Consider the following 21,563-nt stretch of genomic DNA (forward strand, 5'->3'; position numbering starts at 1 on the left):
TGAGCTGAACATTTTCTCCTGCTTGTCCAACACCAGCCTTCACGTTCCTGGGCCCGCCGGCGGCCAGGCTATTTATAGCGCTGCCCTGGCACTCCGTCTTGCCTAATTGGCGTGGCCCGACGGGGCCCCCATCCGTCATGGTTAAGTGGGCCTTTCACCAGCCTCCCGTGGCTCCTAGCCAGCCCAGACGTTCCCAGGCCGGAGCTGGGGAGGCCGCCCTCCACCCCGCCTGCTCCCCAGGGCCCTCACGCCGGCGGGATGGGGGGAGCCCCCCAGAGCCAGCCCCAGAGATGGGGGGGGGACCAGGATTGTTGGTGGTTTCTGCTCCCAGCATCCTTGGTGCTGGCGGGAGCCCCATCGCGCCCCATTCGCGAGGGTAGCCATGTCGCTGCACTGCCCGATGACCCCAGGAAAGAAGCCCCAGCTCCCCCATCAGGCCGGGCAGGAGCTCTCCCATCTGTCCCAGGACCACCCCCCGGCCTGCTCTCTCCCTCTCTGTTGTAGACACAGGCAGCAAGGGAAGGCGTGTTCCGGGCCTTGGCACCGACTCTCTGCTCACTCCTTGGGCCCCAGGTGCGGCGTCCTCCCTGGCTTCAGCCTGCCCTGCACCTGATCCTCACTACCCTGGCCTGGCGGGCTGGTGCCCCTCCCCTGCACCCCCAGGAAGCGCCAGTTCCTCCAGCCAAGGTGCTCCCCACGTGGCATGGACCTTGCCCACCTTCCTGCAGGGCCCTGAAAGTCTCCAGGGCTGGGAGCGGGGCTTCCCCAGGGTCCCTGGGGCCCTCAGAGCAGCCCTCGGCTCTGGAATCCAGTTTTTATGTTTCCCATTGGGTCCTAAGGATTGAATGGTTTTGCTTCCCAAATCCTGTGTTTCATCAATTCTCTGGAAACATGACTTTCCCATCTCTGAAACAGAGACAGCAGAGTTACAGAAAGAGGGGGGGGGGAGAGAGAGAGAGAGAGAGAGAGAGAGAGAGAGAGAGAGAGAGAGAGAGATCTTCCATCTGTTGGTTCACTCCCCAAATGGCTGCAATGGCTGGGGCTTGGCCAGGCTGAAGCCAGGAGCCTGGATCTCCATCCTGGTCCCCTACACGGGTGCAGGGGCCCAAGCACTTGGGCCATCTTCCGCTGCTTTCCCAGGCGCGTTGGCAGGGAGCTGCATCGGAAGTGGAGCAGCCGGGACTCCTGCTGGCATTGCACGCGTCGGCTTAACCCGTGGCACCATGATGCTGGCCCCCTGAAGGCTATGGCTTCACTGTCTGGTTTTTAATCCTTCTGAGTGGCCCGTGAGACAAAAACGCACAGAGTGGATTATTGAGAGCAGAGTGTTAGAAACTCACACCTGGAATTTGACAAACTCCAGTTCTCCACTTGGCTCTCGCCCTCTCTGTGCCATAACCACGCGGCTCAGCCAAGCTTCCACATCTGGAAAACAAAAACCAGGCAGCAGCAGTGTTACCAAGCTCCCCACACACCTGCTGATCTCCCGGATGAGATAGGACGGGACGCGCTCCCTGGCTAGCAGCTGCTGCTGTGACCTCTGCAGCTCGGTCACTTCACAGATGTTTAAGCCCTGCCCCTGGGGATGGTGGCAGAGTTTAAGGTCAACACACAGTGATAACTCTAGGGGCTCTGAGGGAGGAGAGAGGGGAGAGAGGGGCGCCGACGGATGAGGAGGGGGCCAGCTGGGCTGCGGATGTGGGAACAGCTCCCAGGCACAGGAACAGCAGGTGCGGACACACCAGTGCCGGGAGAAGAAGACAGTGTGGAAGTCCAGCAGCCCCAGGTCACCATCGGGGGGCAGGGGGACCGCATCTACAGGGTACAGGGCTCTCCTGGCCCCGTGGGTGTGGGAGAAGGTTCTGGAAGGGACAGAGCGGAGACAGGGAGGTGGTTGTGCTGCGGTCCAGGGGAGCGGGGAGGCGCGGATCCCGGGGGTTGACTTTGGAGGGAGAACTGACAGGTCCTGGCCAGGGCGGGGATGTGGGTGGCCACGGAAGCCTCCCAGCGTTCTGGCCTGAGCCCCGGGGCGGGTGCTGGTGCCATTTCCTGAGACAGGCGAGACTCGGGGAGGAGCAGGCTCGGGGTGGGGGGGTGGCAAGGAAGGGCCGCCTTCACAATGGATTTGGTTCCAGCTGTTGCCTGCAGGAGCCCCCACCCGCCCCTGCCCCTGGAGCTCAGAGCTACAGGAGCAGCCCCCAACCCCGGGGCCCCCGTGTGGAAAGTGGTCACACAGCCTTCGTCCTCTGTCTCGGCGCCAGGAGCTGGAGAAGCCCCCCCGCGGCGGCACAACTGGGAATCCCACACCTGGGAAGGGACAGACCTGGGAGGGGAGGGCAGGAGTCTCCATTCACGTAGGGACCCCTCCCCCCAGCCCTCTGGGAACCCCCGGCTCTGAGCCCACTTCTCCCCTGTCCCCCAGCCCAGCCCCCAGCCCCTAGACTCTGTCTGCAGAATTCCTGCTCGGCTCTCACCTCTGGCCCCCACATCTGTGAGCCCTGAGCTGGGTGGCCCAGGCAAGGGGCCTGTCCCCTCCCAGCTGATGCTTTCAAAGATGTCCCCCAACAGCTGCTGCAAAGCCCGTGTCAGAATCCCGGCCACACTCTCCCCGAAGCCCTCTCGTGGCCTCGAGTGTGGCACCCCCAAGTCAGGGCCCCCCTAGAGTCAGCTCTCTCCTGCCACCACACCACCCCGCCGGGCACCCCTAAGCTTTGAAGGTGGGATTCCAGAAAGGGCTGCTCCGTGGGCAGGGAGGGCCTGAGTCACCCGTGCTGGCGCGTGGCGACCGCTGGGGCCAGTGGGCAGGGCCGGTCTCCTCCGATGCCTGGGGCGGGCGCTGGCCGGGGGCCGGGAAGGGGGACAATAGGCCCTTGTCTCTGCCCAGCTTGCTCCTTCCAAGATGCTCCAACCCCCAGACAAATATGACCTCATTCCTCCTGCAAGGCTCCAGGCTCGGAGTGTCGGGGTGGGGTGGGGGTGGGGCGCCCGCCCCATTTCACAGACTGGAAAACCAAGTCGCGGTGGGACAGGAAACATGAGGGCTCTCTGTGGCTCTGGCCTGGACCCCACCTGGATCCTGGGTAGGGGACACCCAAGGAGGTCTCTTCCCGACAGCAAAGCCCTGGGAAGTCAGGTGGGCTGCGGCTGGGCGCCGGCTCTGACCGGGTCACCTTCTCTGGGCCCTGCTTCCCACGTGAGATGGCGGTCAGGCAGCCCCTTGCCGCCTACAAGGTCTGTTTCAAAACCCAGTGTCCCAGCCGGCGCCGCGGCTCACTAGGCTAATCTTCCGCCTTGCGGCGCCGGCACACCGGGTTCTAGTCCTGGTCAGGGCACCGGATTCTGTCCCGGCTGCCCCTCTTCCAGGCCAGCTCTCTGCTGTGGCCAGGGAGTGCAGTGGAGGATGGTCCAAGTGCTTGGGCCCTGCACCCCATGGGGGACCAGGAGAAGCACCTGGCTCCTGCCATCGGATCAGCGCGGTGCGCCGGCCGCAGCATGCCTACCGTGGCGGCCATTGGAGGGTGAACCAACGGCAAAAGGAAGACCTTTCCTCTGTCTCTCTCTCTCACTGTCCACTCTGCCTGTCAAAAATAAATAAAATAAAATAAAATAAAACCAGTGTCCCCTGCCCCATCTAAGGGGGCGGGTGGTCTTCCATGACAGACATGTTTGATTGGCGGTGGGGATCAGGGCCCGCCCACTCACCCCAAGTCTCTAGAGCCCTCCAGCATCCCCGTGCCCCAGGGGCTCCCCGACCAAGGCAGCCCTCACTTGCACACCTCAGCCCTGCACCTGCCCCAGAGGGTGTCCTCCCAGCCCCCAGCCGGCCTGGGGTCCCCATGGCACCCCAAAGCCATAAACAATTCAAGATGCAAGATGCCAGCGTGGGGCAGTGCAGGGGGCTCCCCCTCGGTGGAGGAGGTCACAACCAGGGACCTCAGGGGCCAGCCTGGGGTGGGGGCGCGGGAGGGGCACAGGGGCTGCGCCTTAGGGAATGACAGCGACAGATCCTTGGTGTCCAGAGCAACCTCTGTTCCCTAGAGGAAAGCGAGGCCTGCGCTGTGGGTCCTCGGCCCCTCCCTACCATGCTGGGGCCTTGGCTGGGGGGAGGCCAGGTGAGGGGGGGCAGGGCGAGCGGGGCTGGGTTTCCTGGAGGCTGCCCAGGCGCTGGCCTTTCCCTTGGCCCCAGCTTCCACCGGGGCCGTGTTCCCAGCGAGATAAACAAGGGACCAGTGGGAGCAAACTGGATGAAGTAACGGGGAAGAAATGAGCGGCCGCACCCAGCGCCCGGCCCGCCCCACCCGCCTGCCCCACCAGGAGGGCTCTGGAGGAGGCCGGGGACCCTGCCAGCCTCAGCTCGTGCCAGGCACCAAGGGGGCTCAGCCCAGGCCAAGCTCTCCCGGTGCCCGGCTCAGGCTGCAAGCCCCTTGGACCCGGCCGGGGCCCTGTCCCCTGTCCCCCGCCCACCCCCACCCTCTTCTCTGCCCTCCCGGGCCCCGTCCCTGCCTGAGCTGGGATTCCTGCAAAGCCCGAGCCAGCCGAGCTTTGGTGGGCTCTGGGGACACTCGCCCGCGTGCAAACCCGCATGGCCCGGGAGCTGCGTGGAGCAGACCTGGGACTGCCAGCCAGGCTTAGCGGCTGCTGGGGTTCAGCGCTTCCTGCTGGCCCTCTCTGGTAGCGGGGAGGCCTCCCCCTCCTCCACCCCACTGCCAGCCCCCCTCCTTGCTATCCTGACGGTTCTCAGAGGAGCCCCGGAACCCAGGAGGCTGGCCGCTACTGACCCAGCCTGGACACCACCCCAAGCAACTCCATCTACCGGACAGGGCACCTCCCCCTCCGCTGCGGGCACCCGGGGCCCCTGTAGGCTAGGCAGGGAGAGGCTCTAGTGCCCACCAGGACCCGGAGCTGGGAGCCTGGCACAGTCAAGGCGTGGGACGAGCACCCTGGGGCTTGCCCGTCCAGCTCCCTCGGGACTCAGGTACCCTCAGAAAACAACAACAACAAACAGACCCTACACTGCCTTTGCCCCTGGCCAGGCTGAGAGGGGCTGTTTCTCCTCACTCAGGTTTCTCGGCCACCAAGGCAGCCGCAAGTGAGGAGGACGGGCCCTGGAATCTGCATTTTGCGACATCTCTGGCAGGCAGCTTCCAACCTCACCTGGAGAGACTCAGTTCCGGTGCCTTCCTGCTCACCGAGCCCTGGCTCCAGCGGGGTCTTCTCCCTGAAGCCGGCTGAGCCTGCATCACCCCAGATGCCCCCCCACCTTCCTGCTGACCCCCTGCCACCACCAGCCCCCACCCCCACCCCCACCGCCTCCACCATAACCTCTGAGCGCCGGCCTGTCCGGGTGACCTGACTGTGCACCTGCTATGTTTCTACCCAGAGCTCCTCCATCTTGTCCGCCCCAACCCCACATCCTGACCCATCAACCCTGTAGCTCCACACGCCTGACCGAGACCCCTCCCCTCCCGGAGCCGACCAAGGACCAGGCCTCCAGCCTGACACCCCCCCCCCCCGACAGCCATTCGTCTCAGGGGACGGTCCCCACGTCGGGCTCAGCGCTGGAGCCGAGGGTGGCACAGAGGGCTTGTGGTCCCCATTTCTCCAGCCTTGTCCCTGGGGGGTGGAGCTGGCCCTGGAACCCCTGGGTTGTTCCTCATGGACCCCGTGCGACCCCAAGTGCCCGCTGTCCCCCGGCTAGGCCTCGGCCGGCTGCATCGCGTGAAGCCACACACGAGAGCTCTGAGCTCAAGGCCTTGTCCCAGAGCTGCGGCCCGCAGCCAGGGGGCCCGGATCCAGAACGTGGAACCTGGAAGCCAGCGCTCAGGACACATGTGTGACACGTGTGTGCGCACGCGGCTCGCAGGAAGGGCAGTGGTGCGCCTTGCAGGCCCAGGACCCCCGGCCCAGGGCGCCGCTGGCCACCGAGCCGTCTGTCGGTTCCCGGAGGGGCTGCTCCCCCCTGCCTGCCCCCCAAGAGTCCCCGGGGGAAGGGGCTGGAATTGGGGGTTGACACAAAACACGGTCACAGACAGGCGTGGGCCGCGCCCCCTGAAAGGGGCTGGCGCTGTTTGGAGCAGAGCGCCGGGGGATGAGGTGACCCCTGACTGCCTGCCAGGAAGCCACTTAGCGGCCGCCTCTGGCGCACCGGAGACACTAATCTATCAGCACGGGCCACGTGACGGGCTATGGCCACGGGGGCAGCCACCAGAGAGCAGCCAGACTGGCCCAGGGCCCTGGCTCAGTGCGAGGAGGGGGCGGAGGGGAGACGGCCACCTTGTCACATCGAAGCTGGGGTGATGGAAGTGGGGGGCTCATGTCACACACACACACACACACACACCTGCCCCCCAGCTCCCAGGGGGCAGGGGGGAGCAGGGATGGCCTCGGAGCTTGACCTGAGCCCCAGGATCTGAGATCCAGGCCTGTGCCTGGGGCTGAGCAAGGTGGCCGAGTCTGACCTTTACTTTCCCCACCTGTGAAATGGGCCAAAGCTTTCAGGGCCAAAGCCCTGCAGGTTGCCGCTCCCAGTGCCCGGCTCCGGGGGGCTGCTAGGCTGGGCCTCGGCTCCCCTTCTCGGCGCCCTGGGGACACACTCCCTGCCTCTGTGAGTCCTGGACTGCACCCACGGCCCCTGTGGCCGTCCCACCGCCGCTTTGTCTGCCCCCACCTCCCACGGTGCCCAGGGTGACCGAGAAACGCTGGGCTCCACACCCCTCCGAGTTCCCCTGGGCCCCGGATGCCCGTGCTCGGTGTAACACAGGGACTGGAGAGGCCGGGAGGCTGGGCCACAGGGGCTTGAATGCCGAGCCAAGGAGTGCTCCCCCCTCCCACCGTGCCCCCGCCTGGCCAGGACCTCCAGTTTGTGGACCCCCTGTGTTCCAACCTCTTCAGTCCTTACTGGCTCCCCTTCCCATTGCACTTTTTTTTTTTTTAAGATTTATTTTTTACTTGAGAGTCAGAGTTACACAGAGAAAGGAGAGGCAGAGAGAGAGAGAGAGAGAGAGAGAGAGAGAGGTCTTCCATCTGATGGTTCACTCCCCAAATGGTCGCAATGGCTGGAGCTGGGTTGATCTGAAGCCAGGAGCCAGGAGCTTCTTCCAGGTCTCCCACGTGGGTACAGGGGCCCAAGGACCTGGGCCATCTTCCACTGCTTTCCCAGGCCATAGCAGAGAGCTGGATGGGAAGTGAAGCAGCCGGGTCTCGAACCAGCACCCATGTGGGATGCTGGCACTTCAGGCCAGAGTGTTAACCCACTGCACCACAGCACTGGACTCCCCATTCCACTTTTCTATTGCTGTATCTGCTGGGAAATTGTTCCATCAATCATGAACAAGAGACCACGCACAGTAAAAGTAGATTCGACAAGGAAGAGTTATTTCTTTCCATGAAAAGCTTAGAGGGAGGCCAGCTGGGGTGAGAGTGGCGATTCAAGAATCACCGGCATCCCAGGAACCTTCCATCTGCTTCTCTGCTGTCATCAACATCAATGCAGCTCATGGTCCAAAAACAGTTGCTTAAGCTCCAACCATTGCGTCTTCATCCCAATCCTCAGGAGGCAGCACGTAGGGGGAAAGCAGCATATCCTCTTGCGTTTTGGCCTCCATGCTTGCTTTTGTCTGTTCTTGACCATCATAAAAATTGAGTCATATGGTCTAAATTCCCTGGTGGCTGGTTTATTTTGCTCAGTGACTGTCTCTGAGAGTCAGCCATGTTTCGAGTGACTCAGTAACTCCTTTTTTATGGCTCTGTGGATTCCGTCGTGTGCGTCCGCCCCGCTCGTGGATCTGTTCTCTGCTGGTGGACGGACGCGTGAGTTGTCGGAGTTCGGGGTTTACGGGTTAGGCGGTTGTGGACGCTCACGGGTCCTGGGGGTCTGACTTGGGGACAGACGGTGGACGTGCCTTTAAGCTCTTGTGTGGGGAGCCGCTCCTGTATTCTCGGAATGTAACTTCCTCATCAGATTTATGTGTTATAAATGTCTCCCGCCTCTTCCCGCCTCGCGTGGCAAACTTTCCTTGCTCTTTCCTGTCTTCTTATTATTTTTAATGTATTTATTTATTTGAAAAGCAGAGAGGAGGGGGGGGTCTTCCATCCTCTGGTTCACTCCCCAGATGGCTGCAATGGCCAGAGCTGGGCCAATCCGAAGCCAGGAGCCAGGAGCTTCTTCCGGGTCTCCCATGTGGGTGTAGGGGCCCAAGCATTTGGGCCATCTTTCACTGCCTTCCCAGGCCATAGCAGAGAGCTGGATCGGAAGTGGAGCAGCTGGGACTCGAACCCACGGCCACATGGGACGCTGGTGTTGTAGGCAGTGGCGTCACCTGCTGCACCACACGCCAGCTCCTCCTGTCTTTTTAATTCGCCCACAGTAAAGTGCATGGAGCTGAACCACACAGCCTTTTCTAGGACGCATGCGCGATGTAACCCCCTTCCCTCCCCCGCCGGCGCCCCCGCTGGACGCCCGGCGCCGTAAATCAAGTTCCCCTCTGGTGAGCAGAAGTCTTAAACTTTTACGAAGTCTCGTTTATCATCTTTTCTCTCAGTCACTCATGTTGATGTCATTTACTAATAAATCTTTGTCCGCTCCAAAGCCTTAAAGATTCTCCTGTGATTTCTTTTATCAATTTTGTGGGTTTTTTTCAGATCCCACTTTCAGGCCTGCGAAGAGACTTCCAAAAGTTCGTGGACAAATAGAATTCAAAGATAAGCTCATTTTGGTGTAAAAGGCGTTGAAATCCATGCATAGTTGTTTTATTTTTAAAAATAATATGTCTTTTTCATGAACTTTTTCAAAGTCCTATGTGTGATCCATCTTGAATTGAGTTTTGGGTATGGTGTGAGGTAGGGATCAAAGTTAATTTTCTAAAAAAAATTGTTTATGTATCTGAAAGGTAGAGAGGGAGAGAGAGAGAGAGAAGGAGGGAGAGAGAGAGGAGAGAGAGGGAGAGAGAGAAGAGAGAGAGGGAGAGAGAGGGAGGGAGGGAGAGAGAGAGGGGGCAGAGAGAGGGAGGGAGAGAGGGGGGGGGGCAGAGAGAGGGAGGGAGAGAGGGGGGAGAGAGAGGGAGGAAGAGAGAGAGGGGGGTAGAGAGAGGAAGGGAGAGAGGGGGGAGAGAGAGGGAGAGGAAAGAGGGAGAGGAAACAGAGAGACAGAGAGGAAAGAGAGAGAGAGAGGAGAGAGGGAGAGGAGGGGGGGAGAGAGAGGGAGAGGAAAGAGGGAGACAGAGAGGAAAGAGAGAGAGAGAGAGGAGAGATCTTCCAACCACTGGTTCACTCCCCCAGTGTTGGCAACAGCCAGGGCTGGGCCAGGCCAAAGCCAGGAGCTCCATCCAGGTCTCCCAGGTGGGGAGGGGCCCAGGTACCCAGCCTGTCACCCACTGCCTCCCAGGGACTCAGCAGGAAGGTGTCAGCAGTGTGGAGCATCCGGGTCCTGAGCCAAGCACTCCGACACGGGGGGCGTCCCAAGCAGAAGCTCCATTTCTTCCCCTGGCACACACGAGACCCGGGTATACCAGTAGCCCCTTGGTCTGCGGCTTTGTTTAACATCCGGTTCCCCTACAGGCGAGGCCTCCGTCTAGACTCCGTTCTGGTCCATGCTGGCCCCTGTCCAATTCTCCCCATGGTGACAAAAGCCCAAGACCCCGAGTGCTCTGCTCCCCTCGCCCGGCTGGGTGCATCTCCTTAGCGCTTAGCGACAGCCCCGCCGTGAGCACTCACAGGGCCCTTTGCAGGGGCACACATCACATCTCTGCTCTCCCGGGGAGCACCTAGGAGTCCAATGCTGGGTCCCACGGGAGGCATGTGTTCAGCTTTTCATAGAACTCAAGTTTTTTCTTCTCAATGAAGTCCAATTTACTGATTTTCACCCTTTCATATTTTATTTCAGAAACATTGGCTTTGATCAACCAAGATCCCCACCCGCCACCCCTGTGTTTTCTTCTGAAAGTTGTTTAGCTGTGGTTCTATTTGTAATATTGTGGCGCCCTCTGGGTTACCTCTGCTGTTTGGCGTGAGGTAGGGATATTGTCACCTCCAGTCTTCTACCTCCTCCCCCTCCTTCTCCTCCCCTCCTCCTCCCTCTGCTCCCCCTCCCCCTCCCCTCTTCTTCTTCCTTCTCCCCCTCCTCCTCTTCCCCTCCTCCTCTTCCCCTCCCCCCTCCTCCCCTCCTCCTCCCCTTCCTCCTCATTGAGAACAGGTATTGCCCCAGTCTTGATCTTAACAATGTTGCCACCCTGCCCACCCCGCCCCCTCCAGCCTGGCCTGGTAGTGGGCTCTGAGCACAGCCAGCCCTGTCCACGCCCCCAGCCTTCACCTGCCTGCCCCGTGGACACCACGAGCCCCTTCCCGAGAACAGCAAAGCTTCCTCTCTGGCCTGGAAGCGCCGCCCCCTTGTCCCCTCTTTCCCCACGACCTCCCGGCCTCTCTCGCGGGTCCTTCAGGGGTTCACGTAGACGATGCTCCCCGTGGTCCCATCCCGGGGGCCTCAGCCAGGGCCAGGGGCTTCCTTTGAGCCCCCAGGCTGTGCTGAGCGCTGCTCCACAGTGACCAGCAGCTCGCCTGTCCAGGCCGTGAGCTTCCTCTGGGCAGGGACAGGTGTCCCTTTGCGGTGGGTGTCGTCGATCTCCCCTTACCAGCTCTCAGACGCTGCCTGGCAATCCGGGCCCCGGCAGCAGCAGTGCCACGTGGCACAAAGCGGCGTGGGCCTGGGGGCTGGCTGGGGAATGATGGACCCCCGGCCCCGATCCCACCACATCCTTGGGGGAGCAGAGACGGCAGAAGCGGAAGCTTTGGCAACACAGATGGAGGAAGTCGGGGGAACATGAGCCTGGAGCCAGGGGGTCTGGGACAGGGCACAGAAGGGGGTGCAGGGTCCGGGAGCCCCCAGCGCGAGACCAAGGGGGTGGGGGGCCCTCGGCGGCTGGAGGGCTTTTGCAGGATCCTCCCTCTGCGCTCCGACCAGGCGAGCGAGGGGTGAACACGAGGTCGCCCAAGGCCTCTCGGCGCTGTCAAACAGCCCGCCTAGCACAGGGGACCCAGGAGGCCAAGTCAATAACCCGAATCATAAAATCGCGAAGGCGTTGATGGTTTGGACGGGGGAGCAGACGCGGCACATGGGGCCTCTTCCCAGGCAGCTCGTGTGGAACAAAACAGATTTATGAACGTCTGGTGGAAGCCGGCGGGTGGGGGCCGTGCAGGCGGCGGCTCCAGCGCGCAGGAAAGATGAAAAATGGAAACTAGCAGCCCGGTCCCCAGGACGATGATCTAAGACGCGTGACCGTGGGATTCCGAGAACCGGGAACGCACCGCGCTCTCCTTGCGCGCGCTGTCCCCAGTCCCCTTCCGTGGGAAAGGCGGGGCCGCCTGGGAGTGGGCCTGGCGCCCGTCCTTGGCCTCCACCGTGGACTCCCAGATGTAGCCTGGACCTCCCCCAGCCCCTTTCCGCACCCGGCTAGAGCGAGACCTGAATCTGGGTCATGGGCACTGGTCGGAGTCTCTGCAGACTGGCGGGTGGAGGCGCCGCACATGCGCAGGTGGCTCCAGCCGCGAGAGCTTCTCCCTCCCTCCTGCCGGCTTCCTGGGACCCCACGAACTTGCAGGGGGGCCTGAGGTTGCCTGCTCCTTAGTGGGGAGCCTGCTGCCCGCCTCTACTTTCCAGCCCTGTCCGGGAAATGGGCCTGTCTCTGCTCCCAAGCACATGGCCCTGGGCTGGTGCAGACAGGTGTGAGCTCCCCAGGGTCCGGGGCAGCCTCAGGGTGGTGGGATCCTGCAGATCCTGTTGCCGCTGGCTCCGAGGGCCCCTGGGGAGAGCCCCTTGTCCACTCAGGCCAGTGGAGATGGGTTAGGAGACCCAGGGGACACCTACCTCTTGGTGGGGGAGGGGCGGCAGTCACACTTCTTCCTGGTCCACAATCCCTACCTGTGAATCCCTGGGATCCCCCAACCGGCCCTGTGTCCAGGTCCCTAGGACAAGGGGGAGACCAGGGGGCCACAGGAGCATAGAGCAGCTCTCAGGGGCCCGGGAGGAGTCGTCCTAGGCAGGTGGCCCTTGGGGGCCCATGTCCCCAGGGAGTCTACAAACTTCCAGGTCTGCCTTAGGAAAGTCCCGGGAGGTGGGCTCATGACCACCGTGGTCAGCCTCTAGGGCTCTGGCCCAGGGTGTGTCCTGGAGAGAGTGGGCACACCGTGAAAAACGGGCGAACTCCACAATGCTCCACCCCCCATCTCACTCACACAGGCCCTCTCCTAGGCCTGGAACCCCCTCCCCACCCTCAGCACAGGGTCACCCGGCAGCACGAGCCCCCCGTTTCTAGAGGCCGGAGGAGGCTCTGGTCCTCCTTCACCATCCATCAGGGTCAAGCTGTGGCCGCAGGGCACCTGCTGTGGCCAGGGCTGGGGCTGGCCTCGGGGCATCTGTTGTTTGTTTCCTGGGGGACAGAGGAGCTGGGTCTCAGGGGCAGCCCTGGGTCTCTGGGTGGCCGCTGGAGCCACCATGGCGATGGCCACCTCAGTGCCTCCCCCATGGAAAGATCTAGATTCCTCTGCCAGCCCCACAGAGCAGACTGAGAGCCTGCAGACTGAGGGAGAGACTTCAGGAGCTTGTGGAAGCTGGCATGCTGGTGTTCGGGTGTGTTTTTCCGAGAACAGCCCCCAGGACTGACGGCCGAGGCGGGGCCTCCCGAACCCAGTGCCGCATCAGCAGGTGGACATCACACGGGCAACCGAGACCCAGAACGGTGCGGGAACCGGCCTGAGGCCACAGCCCCTGGAAGGGGCCGGTGCTGGCCTGGAGGGATCTGTGCACATCCAGAGCTTTCCAGACTGGGTTCGTCAGGCGTGGCTGGGAGGCAAACTTGCCCCAGGCCCTAATGGGCACACGCACACACACACTCACATACATGCACACACATGTACTCATGTACACGGCCACACTTGCACATGCATGGTGCACACATCCACACGCAACACACATGTGCGGTTGCACATGTGCCTGGTACACACGTGCGCACACAGGCTCCCACTCGCCGTGCACCAGCAGGAACACGCCCCCCCTCCTTTGCAGGGTGACAACCCTCCTCCCACGGCCGCCACGAGGCTCAAGGAGATGATGGATGAGCAGCCCAGGACCCAGGCGCCAGCACGCAGGCCACGTGGAGACTGCAGGGCACAATCCCCGGGCACACGGAGCTCAGCTGTGCACACGGGCACACAGCAAGGGGGACAGGCCCCCGGCTGCATCGGGAGCATCCGGCCAGGCCCCAGCTCGGGGCGGCTGAGGGGACGGCAGGCGGGGGGCTTGGCCGGGCCGGGCGTCTCGGGCCGCGGCTGGCCCCGTCCAGCTCCGAGTTGGCTGGGAGGCCTGGCCTGCGCACAATAAACAAGGGAGAAGATAAATCGCGGATGTGTCTGGAGCTGGTGGGGACCGGGGAGAGGTGAGCGGGGGTCAGCAGCAGGCCCGCCTCTGGCTTTGGCCTTGGCCTCCCCCGAGCTGCAGTGGGGGAGGGGGCTTGGTCCTGGCGCCCACAGGGCTGATGGGGGTGGGCCCCGGGGGCGTGCACAAACCAGAGAGAGCCTTGGAGCAGAATTCCACCTGGGAAATTCTAGAGGCTTAGAGGGCTCAGGTTGAGGGCAGAGGCTGGGGGAGGAGGGGAGAGAGCAGGGGCGGGCATCAGCCCAGGGCAGGTGGGACTCTGGGAAGCCCGCAGAGCCTTCCTAGCCAGGGTGGGAGGGTGGGCGGGAACTTCACGCCCTCTGCCCCTTCCTCTCCCCTCCCTCAGTGGCAGCAGGGACCCCGCCCCAGGCGACCTCAGGCACAGTGACTGCACCTGCACCTCGGAGGTACAGCTGCACCTCCATGGCTCCCGCCCGCCCCCACCTCTGCTCCTGCACACCCTGCCTGGGCTGCCGGCTCCGTGCACCTCCCCTAGGCCCCTCTTCCTCCCCAGGAGGCTCCATCTGTCCCCCCTTCCCCGCCCAGCACCTGACATCCGCCCCCACCCTGCAGTAGACCCTGCCTCGCTGGCCCGAGGGAGATGCCCTCGCTTCCCTGCCCACCTCCCTGGCTCACCCAGGCTTCAGGGGCCACAGCGCCCTCCCCGCCCCCAGCCTCTCCCCTCTCATCCACTTCGCCCCCTCCCACACAATGGAACAATGTTAGGGCTTTGTGTTGGCCAAGATTCCCGCACCATCAGGTGCTTCTCATGCCACTGTCTTCTAGAATGTTCTTTTAAGGTCTTCCCTGGTCTGGGCAGGAGGCAAGGATGTACCCTGAAAAGCCAGTCAGTCAGAGGTCAGGGAGACACAGCCTTGGCCTAGAAAAATCCAGTCTGGGGGCCGGGGGTGAGGGGTGAGGGGTCAGGGTCGGGGTTGGGGGAAGCACAAGGTCTTACCTTTGGGAAGCCCCAGTCGGGCTGTAGGGGAGGGGCAGCGATCCGCCCTGGCAGCTGGGACCTCGGAGGAGGAGCCCCCACTCATCAGGGGCCCCTGGGGGGGGGTCAGCGGGTGCTGGCCTGGTCCCCAGGGACCTGGTCCCGCAGGGAGCTGGTGCCCAGGCAGTGCCAGCAGGGATGCCAGGCACAGACCCGGGGCCATGACACAATGGCGCTGCCAGCAGCCGGGGGGCCGGTGCTGGGTGTCCCGGGTGCCTGGCCCACGGGGCTGCCGAGGTGCACAGAGGGTGGGATGGCCTGTGGGCAGAGCAGCACAGCCCCTTCCCCCAGGGTGGGGAGACCCTAGGGATCACACTCCCGGGGGTCACATCTTAGTGACTTCCACAGGCTGGTGTGGGTGAGGGAGACCCCAAGCTTTCCACAGCAAGGCTGAAACTCCCCCAAGAAAGAGGGGGTGTGGAGTAACTCGTGGGGTGCCTCCCTGCCTACAGCTGAGAAGACAGAGGCTCAGAGAGGATGAGCCGTCCACCTAGCGTGCACAGCTAGCACCTGGGAGAACTTAGCATCAAGCCCCAGCCAGCCCCGGCGCTGGGGGCTAAGATCCCAGACGGCAGGAAGCAGAGAGGGTTCTGCCTCTGTAGCTGTCATGCGCAAAAGGCCCAGCCCAAATCAGGGTACACAGCAGCCACGCAGCCTGAAGGCTTCCTGGAGGTGGTGGTGTCTGGGCACACCTGCAGGGAAAGATGCGCCAGGCCTGGGGCTGCGGAGCCCCGAATTCCAGGTCCCACCTGGGACGTGCGTGGGTCAAACTGAGTGATGGGTGGGTTTAGGTGGGGGGAGCCTAGGGGGCCACCAGGACCCAGGTGAACTGGCAGGTTCACCCACAGAGACGACAGGCCCCAAAGGACAGGGGGGAGGCGTGTGCAGGGTGAGCCCCCAGGGCCACCCATCTCCTAAAATGCCCAGTGACTGCCCGCACCCCAGCTCCCTCTCCCGCCCTCAGATCCCACCTGGCTCTGCTGTCGGGTGGGCAGTGGGCAGTGGGAAGGGGCAGCAGCTCCAGGTCCAACCCAGAGAGGCCCAAGCCCACCCTAGCCAGAGGCAGTCGCAAAGGCCTCGTGCCACCCATGAACCCACGCATGCCCGCAAAGGAGCCCCAAGAACCCTGCTCAGCCCCCAGTGCGGGCCTCGTGGCTGGCCGTGGCTAGCCACGGGCCCGGGCTTGCCTGTGGCTGGTCTCTGGGCATCCAGGCAGGCCCACTGGTGCAGAGAGCCGTGCCAGGCTGTGGGGAAGAGAGGGCGGCGGCTCAGGGGCCTGGGCGTTCCGGCCGCCCGTGGTGCAGCAGGCAGCCAGCCCTGGCAACTGCAGGCTGGACTGTGGGTGGCACGGAGCCCTGGCCCGCAGAGGCTGGCTGGGAGCAGCTGCTTGTCTTGTTCCCGTCTCCTCCCCGGAGCACGAGCCAGCCAGCCCAAGGAAAGGTCCTAGGGGGAGGTCAGTGGGCTTAGGGGCTCCCGGGTGTGTGTCCAGGGCAACCCCAGGCTCTGCAAGTTCCTTATCCTATGTAGGTCGGGCCTCAGTGTCTCCATGATGACACCGAGGTGACCAGGTGGCCCAAGCCTGCCATCCCAGCTCAGCCCCCCAGCCCCTAGAACAAGGGGAAGAAGCCCGGGACTCGGGTCTGCCTCTGACTGCACGTTTAGCTGGCGGTGAGGAAGACCACGCAGCCCTAGGGGGCAGGGAGAGGGGAGCTGGGGGCCCCAGCTCCGGCTCTGCACCTGCCCTGTCCTTCTCTGCCTCTGGTCCTCCCGAGACCAGCGCTCTGACATGGGACGCCAGTATGGCAGGCAGCGGCTCAACGCACGGTGTCATAACACCTTCCTTGACTCTGTCAACCCATTCTCCCTTGGATCCACTCCACCTGCCAGCTCTGTGACCCCTATATAAAGTAGGGTTCTCTGGGGCCGGCACTATGGCGTATAGGTTAAGCATACGCCTGCAGTGCTGGCATCCCATATGGGCGCTGGTTCGAGTCCCGGCTGCTCCACTTCCGATCCAGCTCCCTGCTATGGCCTGGGAAAGCAGTAGAAGATGGCCCAAGTCCTTGGGCCCCTGCACTCGCGTGGGAGACCCGGAAGAAGCTTCTAGCTCCTGACTTTGGACTGGCCCAGCCCTGGCCATAGCGGCCATTTGGGGAATGAATTAGTGGATGGAAGATGGATCTCCCTCTCCCTCTCCCTCTTCCTCTCCCTCTCCTTCTCTTCCGAAGGCATTTGTAAGATCAGGGCCTGGGATTGAGACAAGTGGTGGTGACGATGATGGAGATGCTGAAGATGTGTGTGACAATGGGGGCAGGGGCAGGTCCCCCATGGAGACACAGGAGGTGCTGAGGTGGGCTTCTCGCCCAGAGCCTTTGTCCATCATCAAAGCTCACGCAGGCACCCGGGGACCCCTTGATTTCAGTCCCCAGAGCACCTTCTGCCCAGGGCTGGGTATGTGCCTTGGGCTCCAGGCGAGGCCTTGGGCAGGAAGGGGACCTGGGTCCTTTAGTGGAGGGGTTTCCTATCTAGAGAGGGGGCCAGATGTCCGGGGAAGGCTGGGGCCAGCGGGAAGCGAGACCCTCGCTCCGAGCACAGAGAGGGGGACAGGTCTTGCTGGGTGGATACAAAGCAGCCCCCACCGCCTCTGCTGGGCTGGCCAGCGGGTGTGCAGGGAGCGCCAGTGCCAGGCGAGGCACTGGACTTGGGAACAGGGGCCAGGAGGCAGATGGTGGCGTCTGAGGCCGGGGGACCCCGGGGGTCTTGCTGGCAGCAAGAGGAAGATTCTAGACATGGTCCCAGCATGTGCTGCGAGCTGGTCACTGGGACTCGCAGCCTCCCAGTGGCCCGTGGGCCGCTGCCATGCCACAGTCCCCTCCCCCGCCCCACCGTGGCGCGCCTGCTGCTGGCCTACGCCAGGACCCCCGCGAGGCGCTGGCCTGGGCAAGCCTGGCAAGGAACTCAGGCCAGGCTCCCCGACTTGCTGCCTGGGGCTGCGGGCCTTGCCAGGTGTCAAGTTCAATTTCCTGACCCTCCTGCTCCGGGAACCAAACCTCTCATCCCCCTGCCCAAGGCCGGTCCTCCCAGGCCGCCTCCTTGGCAGGGGAAGACCCCCGGGGGGTCTGTCTGTCTGGCCAGGCAGGGCAGAGTGGGGACGGAACACGGGGGAGGCTGCTCTTTCTTCCAACTCATCACCCACCTCTGGGCAGGCCGCCAGCCACGGGCAAGGCCACGGGCAAGGCCACACAGTGGGGCTGGAGCGGCAGGGGAAGCGCTGGCCATAGGCAGGGCCACAGGGGGTGGGTACGGGAGGCTGGGCTGAGCAGCCTGAACCGTGACGTCATTCACCTGCCTTACAATTCACCCATTTAAACCACACAATGCGACAGTTTTCTTTATTTTGTATGATCGTCTCTCCAGCCAGTTCTAGAGCATTCTCACCACCCTGAAAAGGAACTGCGTACCTTGTGGCTGTCGCAACCGCCCCTCCGGTCCCAGCCTGACCCCTGACCTCTCCACCACCAGCAGCCCCGGCCCCCAGCCCTTGGCAGTTGCACCCCTCTCTCTGCTCACACGAGCCATGATTTTGCACAGAGGGAGTGCACGGGACCCGCCTGCCGCTACCACACCGGCTCCCCTCCTGTCCCCAGCCCCAGGTTCCAGGGTGCAGACTCCTCCCTGCCCCCTCTCACCTGCCCTCTTGCTCTCCCTCCCATTGAGTGTGTCCCCTCCTGCCCCTGCCCCCGCGGGCCACTGTGACAGCCTGCCCTTGTCACTGTGGCCAGAGGGACCTGGGGCTGGTCTGGAGTCAGAACCTGGCCACGGGGCGCCTCCCCGCACAGGGTGCAGGTGTTTCAGCCTGGGTACCCGCCAGTGCAGTGCCCGGGCAAGAGCGTGTATCTGGGAGCTGTTTCCACGAGACAGGCAGCAGGAACAGGGAAGGCCTGCCCCCCACCTCTCACCTCTCTCACCTCCCACCTCCCGCCTCCTGCCTCTAGGGACTCGCGTGCCACCAGAACCCGGGAGAGCTGTGCAGATGTCACCCTGATGTGTCCGATGGGTGTTTGTTGATGGCTCCCAGCCCCCTGGGGCGGGGGGGGAGGCATTGCTGCTGGGTGCGGGAGGCTGGCAGGTGAACCCCATTCCCAGAGTTCAGAGCCGCAGGTGCTCCTAGGCAGGCGGGGTCCCGGCTGGGAAGACGTCACACGGAGATAGGACGTCCTGAGTGACAGTCCTCTGGGCTTCTGTTTCTCCAGGGAGTGGCCCTCGGCTGGTGGGAGCCTCCAGTCACCGAGCAGCCGAAATGGGGGCCTCCTTGTGCACTCTGATGCAACGTAGATGTTCTAGAATCTTCCCTAGGGGCCAGACCGGGAACAGACTTTACCTGTGGCTGCCCTCTCGAGGCACTCCTGGGCACGTCGCAATCTCTGGCCCAGGCTCTGCTTCTGGGGAGCCCCAGTGTAGCCAGGCGTGAACGTGGGGGGCCGCAGAGGACTGCACCCAGCTGTCAAATCCACTGTCAGACCCAGTGCCGGGCGACCTGGGGCTGAGCTGCAGTGGGGTGGGATGGAACTGCTTAAGTCTCCCCTTCGGCTCAAGGCAGGCCCAGCTGATCCTAGGGTCCAAGAGGCACTAAGCCATCAGGGAGAGTGAAAGGCTCCAGCTCACGGGGATAGGGGGCTGCAGCATTGCAGGCTGGCGGCCCCGCCCAGGGCAGGCTTCGGTCTACACCTGCCGGCCAGGAGCTCTCACGGCCATTGGACAGGGCTGTTGTGGCCACCTGGGGAGTGGACCAGTGGATGGAAGGTCTCTTTCTCTGTCACTCCCTCTCTGTCTCTTACTCTGCCTTACAAATCAATAAAATAAATCTTTTTTTTTTTTTTTTTTTTTTGGACAGGCAGAGTGGACAGTGAGAGAGAGAGACAGAGAGAAAGGTCTTCCTTTTTGCCGTTGGTTCACCCTCCAATGGCTGCCCCGGTAGGCACGCTGCGGCCGGCGCACCACGCTGATCCAATGGCAGGAGCCAGGTGCTTCTCCTGGTCTCCCATGGGGTGCAGGGCCCAAGCACTTGGGCCATCCTCCACTGCACTCCCTGGCCACAGCAGAGAGCTGGCCTGGAAGAGGGGCAACCGGGACAGGATCGGTGCCCCGACCGGGACTAGAACCCGGTGTGCCAGTGCCGCAAGGCGGAGGATTAGCCTAGTGAGCCGCGGCGCCGGCCAATAAAATAAATCTTTTAAAAAATGAAGATCTCAAGTCAATCACCTTGCTTCCACCTTAAGGGGAAAAAAAAAAAAAAACTGTACCAAGCTAAATCCAAAGCGAACAAGGACGTGAACAGAGAATGGAAGAACAATAGAGAAAGGTGATGAAACCAAAAGCTGGTGCTTTGAGAAGATCAGTGACGTTCACAGCTGGCTAGCCACACTGACCGAGGAAAAACTCAATTCACCCAAATCGGACTGAGAGGGGAGACATTGCAATCAAGCTTACAGAAGAAAAAAGGGTGACCAGAGAACACTACGAACAGTTGTGCCTAACAGATCAGCTATCCCAAGATTCATCAGAGTCTCAGAACGCTCCCAACACCTAGAAAAGGCTCAACAAGAAATTCAAAACCTACACGCACCTATACCATACAGAGAGCGTGAATTAGTCATTTACAAATGAAATAACATTAGCAACCAAAGTTCCCACAAAGAAAGGCCAAGGACCAGATGGTCTCCCTGGTGATTTCTGCCAAACATTTAAAGAAGAATTAATATTAATCCTTCAAAAAAAAAAAAAGCCTTCCAAAAATAGGAAGGAACATTTTCCAACTCATTCCCCTCTGAGGTCTTGCTTCCAAAACCAAGCAAAGACAACACAAAAGAAGAAAAGCACAGACCAGTCATCCTTAGGAATGGAGACAAAAATATGCCCAGCAAAATGCTGGCACGTGAGTCCACGACACACAACAGGCATTGCACGCACACCGGCCCCGCGGGGCTGCCCCAGGAAGGCAAGGTCGCTGGACCTCCCCAAAGCAGGCGGATGGAGACCCAGTCACAGTCACACAAGGAGCAGAAGCACACGGTCACCTCCCCGGAGGCAGGAAACACCTGGGCAAATCCAGCCCCCCCCCCCCCCCGAGGATAAAGTCAATCGACAAACTAGGACTGAAGGGAGGTCTCTCGGCCAATAGAGAACCTCTGTGGAAAACCCACAGCTAACAGCATCCGGGGAGACAGCGTGCAAAGCTCTCCATCAAAGGTGAGGAGCAAGACAAGGCCATCCCTTCTCCTATGCTCCATGTAGCCAGAGAAATTAGGCCAGAGAAATAAAGGCATCTGGATTGGGTATGATAAACTACAACTCTATCCTCAGATGATATAACTTTTTATATAGAGGATTCCAAGGACCACATACACACACACAGACACACACACACAGCTCTTAGAACTAACACAGGATTCTGCAAAGTTGCAGAATATAAGATAAATATACAAAAATCGACTGTATTATTTGGAAACGAACACAGTCCAAAAATAAAAGTAAGACATCAATTCCATTCATAAGCACGTCACAAAGAATAAAATACTTGGGAATAAATTTAACAAAAAAAAAAAAAAAAAGCAAGGCTCACACTCTGAAAACTACAAAACATAGCTGAAAGAAATTTCTAGAACATTTCGGGAAATGGAAAGATTTTCTGTATTTTTTTGATGGGAAGACTTAATACTGTTCAAATGGCAACATCCCTAAACGTGTGCAGATACAAGGCAACCCTTAATCCCAGCTGCCTCTTTTTGTAGCAACTGATCCTAAAATCCACATGGAAACAAAAGACCCAGAATATCCGAAACAAGCTTGAAAGAGAAGGAAAAAAAATGAAAGCACTCACATTTCTCAATTTCAAAATTGGCTAGAAAGTTATGGGGGCATTAAGGTACTTTCAGAAGACTAGACACACAGGTTATGGGGTAGAACGGAGACCCTAGAAATTAACTTACACATCTGGCCCTCTACCTCACACCACACACAAAAAATGAACTCAGAATGGGTCATTGACCTGCATGTAAGAGCTAAAACCACAAAGCTCTTAGAAGAAAATCTAAGTGTAAATATTAGAAAAAATATTAGACCTGGAAGGAGTTCCTGGCTCGT

This window comes from Lepus europaeus, chromosome 21 (assembly GCF_033115175.1).
Source record: "Lepus europaeus isolate LE1 chromosome 21, mLepTim1.pri, whole genome shotgun sequence".
Classification (NCBI taxonomy): Eukaryota; Metazoa; Chordata; class Mammalia; order Lagomorpha; family Leporidae; genus Lepus; species Lepus europaeus.